A 7935-nucleotide genomic window follows, 5' to 3' on the forward strand; every position below is an offset into this window, starting at 1 on the left:
TTGAGGAGCTGGCTATCTGTGATACAATGCCTGCCTTGGGACCTGAGGGGCTGTGAAGACATTTCGCCCATAGGGCAATTAATCTCCCCAGGACTGAGTGGGGGAGGGAGTTTTTTCTGGTGCTCCGGGAGTAGCACCTTTGGGGGGGTGGGGTGTTGGTTTCTGTCACGATTTCCCCTCGTGCAAAGCGCTTGAGCTCTGAAACTGGAAGCACGAGCTTGAAGTGTGAGCGTGCACTTCCGGGTTTTTCAGTGACCCTAACCCTAACCCTTTGTTTACTTTATGACACGTGTGCTTTGTTATGGTTTATGTCTTCTCTCCATCCCTGTCTTGTCATCGGTTGTTTCCCTCACGTGTTATCATTGTTCTCAGGTGTTTTGTTTCACCCCTGATTACGTTTGTTATTTAAACCCCTTGTGTGTCTATATGCATGAAGTTTTGAGTGTTATCATCGTGCCAAGCCTTTGTTCATCGTGTTTTTTATGGTTTTGATCTTCTTTATAGTATAGCGTTCTTTGATTCTAGTCTAGCCTTGTTAATGTCTGTTTGCCGTTTGTTGACCCTTCGCTTGTTTTGACCACGCCTGTGTTTCACGATTTGGATTAATCTGCATATCTCTTGTTTTATAAAGCTCTTATCTGCATTTGCATCCATCTTAACCTCCATTACATGATTTACATGGCAAATTAGATATAACCTAGAATTTGAGTTAGACTGTTCCGGAACAGAATTTTTAATTGTATCATGCACGTGATCTTTATTAAAACTGCAAGTCATGATATTAATTAACATAATGAGTAAACTAGATATCAACACCTAACTATTTCCTTTATTAATGGCTATTCATATCAACTCAGTTGACATGTATAAATGTATAAACTACATGAATTCCTGATGCGCTAAGGATCAATGCAAGTATTGATTCATTGTTATGAAAGCATTAGTAATTATTAGCAATTAATATATTGCTTTTTTGATTGTATGTTGTAAAATGTAACCATTTTAAAACACTGTTGATAATGTTGTGTCTTTGCTCCAATTTTGATCCTTAAATATTAAGGATTTGATTAATTTAATAAAATATTTGGAATCAGATATAATTCACCAGCATTTCTAATGATAGCAAAGACAGTCCATCCTTAGGACAAAAGTGTTTTGTCCTAAATTCCATGAGACCAAATATTCACCTAAGAAATGTAAACTTAAACTTTCTGGGTCTTTACACCTTTAGCAATCACACCCTCCCATCTATCTCTTAAATCAAAGATGGCTATGAGCAGAAGTGTACTGTCAATATTATCTGTTGGGATTTATGTAAATTTATGCATGCACATTATGTAAATTAATCTTGGTGGTTTCTTTTGGACTGTTTTGTGGCTACATGGGGCTACACAGCGAGAAAGACAGACAGAAGGATTTAGATAGAGAAAGCACTGCGTTAGGATCGGTAATAATATGACTGGTGTTGTTTACAAGCATTCAAGAATCAGATATGATCTATATCTGGGAAAACCCAGAATATAATTATGTTTTGTTAACACACAACCTTTCAAGACAAGCAGAAAAATAACCACAGGGCGTGTGTGTGTGTGTGTGTGTGTGTGTGTGTGTGTGTGTGTGTGTGTGTGTGTGTGTGGTAGTGTAGCTTGTGTATGAGTGCCGGAGATCATGTGAGAAAGTGAGACTGAGGGAGAGATGGGAGCCAGAGGTGGGACAGACAAATAAAGAATGCTTGAGGACACACACACTTTTACACCTGTCCCTGCTAGAACTGAGATCCAGCCAAAGGGTTCAGCATAAAAATTTATGGCAAATCTATATCTTTATGTAAATATCATGACAGGAACACATGTATATATGGGTAGACAGGGGTGTACATGAGAAGGTGTGTGTGTGTGTGTGAACTGGTATATATGGTTTATATAATATAGACATAATGTCAGGTTACTCACCAACATTACGGGGACACTAGGGTTCTCATAATTCCTGTTTTCTGGCATAAATAAAGGCCTATTTGAAGTTTTAAAAATGACCAAAAAAATGTCCATACTTACCTTGATGTGTACTCTGTGTATAAATAAAAAATATGACCTTACATATCATGATGTGTATGACTATGAGTAAAACCAGGTAATGATAAAATATGACCTTACATACCATGTGTATGTCTAAAGTGTCCTCTGAAACCAGGTAATGATTTGTGTGCATGTTATTTGGCTACTGGTCAGAGTGAGCGCCACAGGCGCTTAAAGTAGTTCATTGCAGAAAAAGAGGCAGTTTAAGTATGTTTTTTTATTTTATTTATTTTTTATTATTATTTTTTTTTATAAATGATCATTTTTTAAAATTAAGTTGATACCTGTTATGCCACGGCCAGCAGATGGCACTGCGGCACGGCGTCTGACTGGTCTCTGATTTGCTACAGGTATCCATGTTTTGCTTTGATTATGTTTTCTATTTAAACCCCTCGTGTGACTGACACCCAGTTCAATTCATGTAGCTTCCACAAATGAGCTGAGCTCATGTTTTACCTGATAGGCTTTAATTTTTTAGTCATATTTAATGATGTCATTTACATTCATTTGCATTTGCAAATGACTTGTCAGTGGCTCTTCAGCAAAAAACAATCTGTGGTTAGCACGTTCACCTCACACCTCCAGGGTCCAGGGTTTGAGTCCCGCCGGGGCCATGTGTATGCAGAGTTTGCATGTTCTCCCCCTGCTGCAGGGGTTTCCTGCTGTGGGGGTTTCCTCCGGGTTCCTCCCCCAGTCCAAAGACATGCATGGTAGGCTGATTGGCATGTCTAAAGTGTCCGTAGTCCGTAGGTGTGTGAGTGTGTATGAGATTGTGCCCTGCGATGGACTGGTACCCTGTCCATGGTGTACCCCACCTTGTGCCCGATGCTCCGTGGGATAGGCTCCAGGTTTCCCCATGACCCTGAAAAGGAGTAAGCGGTAGAAGATGGGTGGATGGATGGACAGCACACTTATATATATATATATATATATATATATATATATATATATATATATATATATATATATATATATATAAATATAACTCCGTGTTATTTCCTGTGCATGTCATGTCTCAACTTAATCAGTTAAAATAATGTAATTTCTTTTAGTTGTTGGATCAGTATTTATTGCCCTTTAATAACTTAATAACACTGAAATTGATGGCTTTTAAACATAACTGAAGACATTAACTGAACTAGTTGCCCAATGTTATGAGGCTAATTTTGTTTACTAATAAGTGATGTATTGTGCTTTTTGCACATGGTATTACCACAGTATTTACTTCAAGGTACTTTAAAAAATACCATGGTAATGCCCAAAATATTTAATACCATGTCCTGGAGCATTGAGTAAATACAATGGTATATAAAAATACCATAGTATGAATAGGCATGAATATATTGGAACGGCATGGCCAATTCATTTGTTTTTGCTGTAGACTGAAGGAAGACATTTGGATTTGAGATCAAATTATGAATATGAGAGAAGAGGTTAAAATGTCAGATTTTATTTCCTGGTATTTATATGTAGATGTGTTAAAACGATATACAACATAGCACATTTTGTTTCAGATGACCCAATTTGTAGGTGGCAAATATATTGGAACATATGACTGACAGGTGTTTCTTGTTAAAGTCCTGTTAGATTGATTGTTTAAACAATAAATAGCTCTGAACATCTACACTTGGTTTTAGAATTCAGTTTAAAGGTATCACAATACACTATTTGAAAAAGTTATGAACAAAATATAGAGGCTATACCACAAGATGGAAACTACTCATCAGCAGGAAGAATTAGATGGTCAGATTGGAATTCACAAACAAATACAGAGATGAGCCACAACAGTTCTGAAACCAGATTAACTTCTACCAAACTGATGGAAAGGCCAAAGTGTGGAGAAAGACAGGATCTGCTCATTATCCAAAACATACAAGCTCATCAGTGAAACATGGTGGAGGCTTGGGTATGCATGGCTGCTTCTGGAACAGGCTCATTAATCTTTATTGATGATGTAACTCATGATGGTAAGAGCAGGGTGAATTCAGAAGTTTACAGGAACATTTTGTTTTAGGGAAACAAACAACTGAAAAAGGCTGCACTAAAAGCCTGGAAAAACAATACAAAAAAGAAACCATCAGTTTCGTGATGTCACTGAGTTGCAGGCTTGATGCAGTTATTGCAAGCAAGGGATATGCAACCAAATATTGTGTTGCTGACTTTAAATTTGGATTCCAATTTTTTTGCTCACCTAAAAATTGGGTGGTCTGCCACCAAAGGTGCCATGTTCTAAATTGTTCAACAAATCTAGATGTAAATATCAGAAAAACTATCTGAAAAAGTATCTTCTTATATTCATCACTTGATTTTATACCCAAAAATGTATTTGAGTTATAGCACAAACAATTGAATTGGCCTTGCTTTTCCAGTCGTTTCAGAGGGGACTGTACCTTATCGTATGTTTTAAGTACTGTGGCACTGAGGTTGGGTTTGGGTTTTTGATTTAAACAATATTGTTTGGTTCACAAATGGAGGAGTTTCAGTCAGATCTAGATTGTGTATGTTTCATTATGGTTTTGTATGGTTCTGTTCTTAAACACTTGTTTTGAAGTCAGGCTTTGGAGAATATCACTCTAATAAACTGTTAATTATTTTTTATAAAAATGTCATTTATAGCATGACTGTTGTTCTCTGGGAACATTTCATGTGATCGAGTAGTGCATAAGGGATCAGAATTGAGGTTGTATTTGAGTTTTGATTTAAACTACTTACTAATTGAGGAGTTTCGATCAGGTCTAGATTGTATATGCTTCATTATTGTTTGCGGCGACTCAGTGTAGAAGTCAGTGTGTACACTTTGTGTGTCAGCTCAATCATAGGTTACCACTGGGTTACTCTGGCGTTCATGTCTTTTCCTCGGGCCATTCATTGCAGGAGGGCATGGAGGACTGGGTGACATAGAGGACTGGGTGCTCTTCCCTGTCAAAGGTCTGGGACAGAATGGCCCCCAGCCTTGTCTCAGATTCATTAGTATGGACAATGAATGTGAGGGAGAAGTCGGGGTTCCTGAGAATAGGCGAGCTAGTGAGGGCCTGCTTGAGGGCCTGAAATGCTGGCTCTGCTTCCTTGGCCCACTGCACCCAGTCCGGTTGTCCATTCTTAGTAAGGTCTCAGAGGAGGGAAGCTAGAAAGGAGAAGTTAGGGATGAATCTCCTGTAGTACCATGCCAGCCCCAAAAAGGCACGTACCTGTTTTTTTATGTGGGCCGGGGATACCCTTTCAATGCCTCCAGCTTCTTCTCCTATGGTGCTGAAGGCACTTGGGCTTTGCTTCTGAGGCCAAGGTGACTTGCCAGTAGTCCTTTGTCCGATCCTGGGTGGAGATGAACAAGGCCCTCCCCAGGTGCTCTACCAGGTTGTCGATTCGGGGAAGGTGGTAGATGTCAAACTCCAAATCTTTGTTCAACCTCCGGAAGTCATTACAAAGGCGGATACTACCATCAGGCTTCCACGGTGGAGAACCACCACGATGGAGCTGGCGGACTCCCCAATAACTCCATCCTATAGCATCCGGCTAACTTCCTCCTCAACGGCCAGACAGCAAGCCTCTAGGACACAGTAGGGCTGGTGTCTGATCACCACTCCCAGTGGGGTTTTTATCTCGTGGGGACCAGGTGGGTCAGGCCTGAGGAGGACAAGAAAACATCAGCACACTGGTTCACCAGCTCCATCAGCTCCTGGTGCTGTGTGGGCATAAGGTCTTTTCCTTGATGGACCACCCTATACCCTCATACCCTGAGGGAACAGCAGAGAAAGTGGAAAGTTCCGGGGCAAGCCGGACCCATCTTTTCAGTCGGTTAATGTTGTATAATTGTATGTTTGTGTGCTTACCCGGCTGTTGTAGGAGGTAGCTCACTGGGCACACTCTCTTGAGAGCTGTGTAGGGGCCCTACCAGTAGGCCAGGATTTCACAGGAGGCATTTTGGAGCAGTAAGAGCATCTGGTCGTCTAGTTGGAATTGTCTGCTTTGGGCTGGCCAGTTATAGGCCTGCTGTTGTTCTCACTGCACCACCTCCATATGCTCGCGGATGATTGGGACAACCCGGTTGATCCGCTCCTGCATCTCTTGTATGTATTCCACCAGGGAGCAGAATGTTCTTAGCGGTTCTTCCCAGGCTTCATGGGCCAGATCCAGCAGTTCAAAGGGGGTGAACCCTGTAGATGCTTGTGACGTCTCTCGGTGGAAAAGAGGAAATAGGGAAGGAGGAGGTCCCAGTTTCGGCCCTCTTCATCTACCACTCATCGGACCATCTGCTTGAGGGTCTGATTGAACCACTCCACCAAGCCGTCTGTCTGGGGGTGGTAGATGGAGGTCCAGAGGTGTTTCACCTGCAGCAGCTGACACAGATCACACATGAACTTGGAGACGAAAGGCATACCTTGGTATATTAAGATGTCCTTGAGGATCCCCACATGGCTGAACAGGAGCACCAGTTCTCTGGCGATATTCTGGGAGATGACTTTCCACAGCAGGACTGCCTTGGGGTACTTGGTCTCATAGTTGAGGATGACCAGGATGTATTTATGACCCTGGACATACTTTGGGAGCTACCAGAGCCATGCCTATACTCTACAGAAAGCCATTGGAAACAAGGAAATAGGTTGCAGTGAGATGCTGTTCTGGATGCTGGTTGATGCCCTCAATCAGACGCAGCCGGCCCCAGAAGTGCCTCAGCTGTTCATTTTCCTTCTGCTTGTGCCCGAGGCTTCCTTCCCAAGTGACCTGGTGAAACACAGAGGAGATTGGGTTAGAGGGTGTGTGTGTCTCACCTGAGGAGGCATGTGCAGTGGCGTCCCCATAATCCTGGGCCATGTAGGCCAGCTGGATCGTGTCTTTGGTGTTGGGTGACTTCTTCTTTCCAAGGCAGTGGCAGTGGACCCCAGCAACTGGTGGTGTGGGGAACCCTGGCCAGTCACCCTGGCCTGGGATCAGCCCAACAAGGAGCGGCCACTTGCCGGACGGGTAGGAGACCAGGACCTTGGCAGCAGGGACCTCCCTGACATCTCTCTGTGACCTTTGCTGGTCACCTTGACAGCCAGGGTTAGGGTGTTGGGTGGCAACGTGGTGTGGAGTGTGGCCAGCCAGGGCTTGTCAACTCACGGGGAGGAAGCCGGGCCCGGCTTGGTAGGCATGGGTTCGTCCTGGGGTGTCCCATAGGTGGAGCAGCTATCTGGAGGTCTTTTCCCATGGTGCAGGCCGGGCTCCAGCCTTCATGGGGTTTGGCCCTGGCGGAGCCCTGGCTCGGTGTCCCTCCAATTTCCCCTGTCAATGCTCAGGGTGGGTAAGGTGTATCTGAGGGCTTCCACCATCTCTCACAGGGTGTGGGCACTTTTCATCCCCATTGCTTTGCATTCATCAGGCAGCAGAGCCCTTAGGAAGTGGTCCATAATGATCCTTTCAGCCACTTCAGTGGTGGTGTGCTGCTCCCAGCAATTCAGAGCAGGGAACCCATTTGGGCCGGAAGGGTGGCTACTGGCTGGTAGGACCAGCTGTGGAACTCTGCCGCCGCACTGAAGGGGGGTAGGTCACAGTGGCCCAAGATCTCAGCTTTCAGAATCGGGTAGTGGGAAGCTTGTTCAGGCAGAAGGGTGTAGTAGGTGCGCTGGGCCTCCCCTGACATGAAAGGGGTGAGGATGTCCACCCAACACTTTTCTTCCCATTCTTTGTACCGGGCAACCCGCTCATAGGTTAGGAGGAAGGCTTCTACATCATCCTCGCTGGTGAGCTTCGTCAGGATGCATGCCACTTCCTGGCAGGGGTCTGGGACTGAGGTGGTGGAGCAGGGTTTCCTCTTTAGCTCCAGTAGTTCTCTGGTGGCGGTGTGCAGACTCTGAGCCAGTTCCTGGGTCACTGCTTGCTG

This window comes from Ictalurus punctatus, chromosome 20 (assembly GCF_001660625.3).
Source record: "Ictalurus punctatus breed USDA103 chromosome 20, Coco_2.0, whole genome shotgun sequence".
NCBI classification, from domain to species: Eukaryota; Metazoa; Chordata; class Actinopteri; order Siluriformes; family Ictaluridae; genus Ictalurus; species Ictalurus punctatus.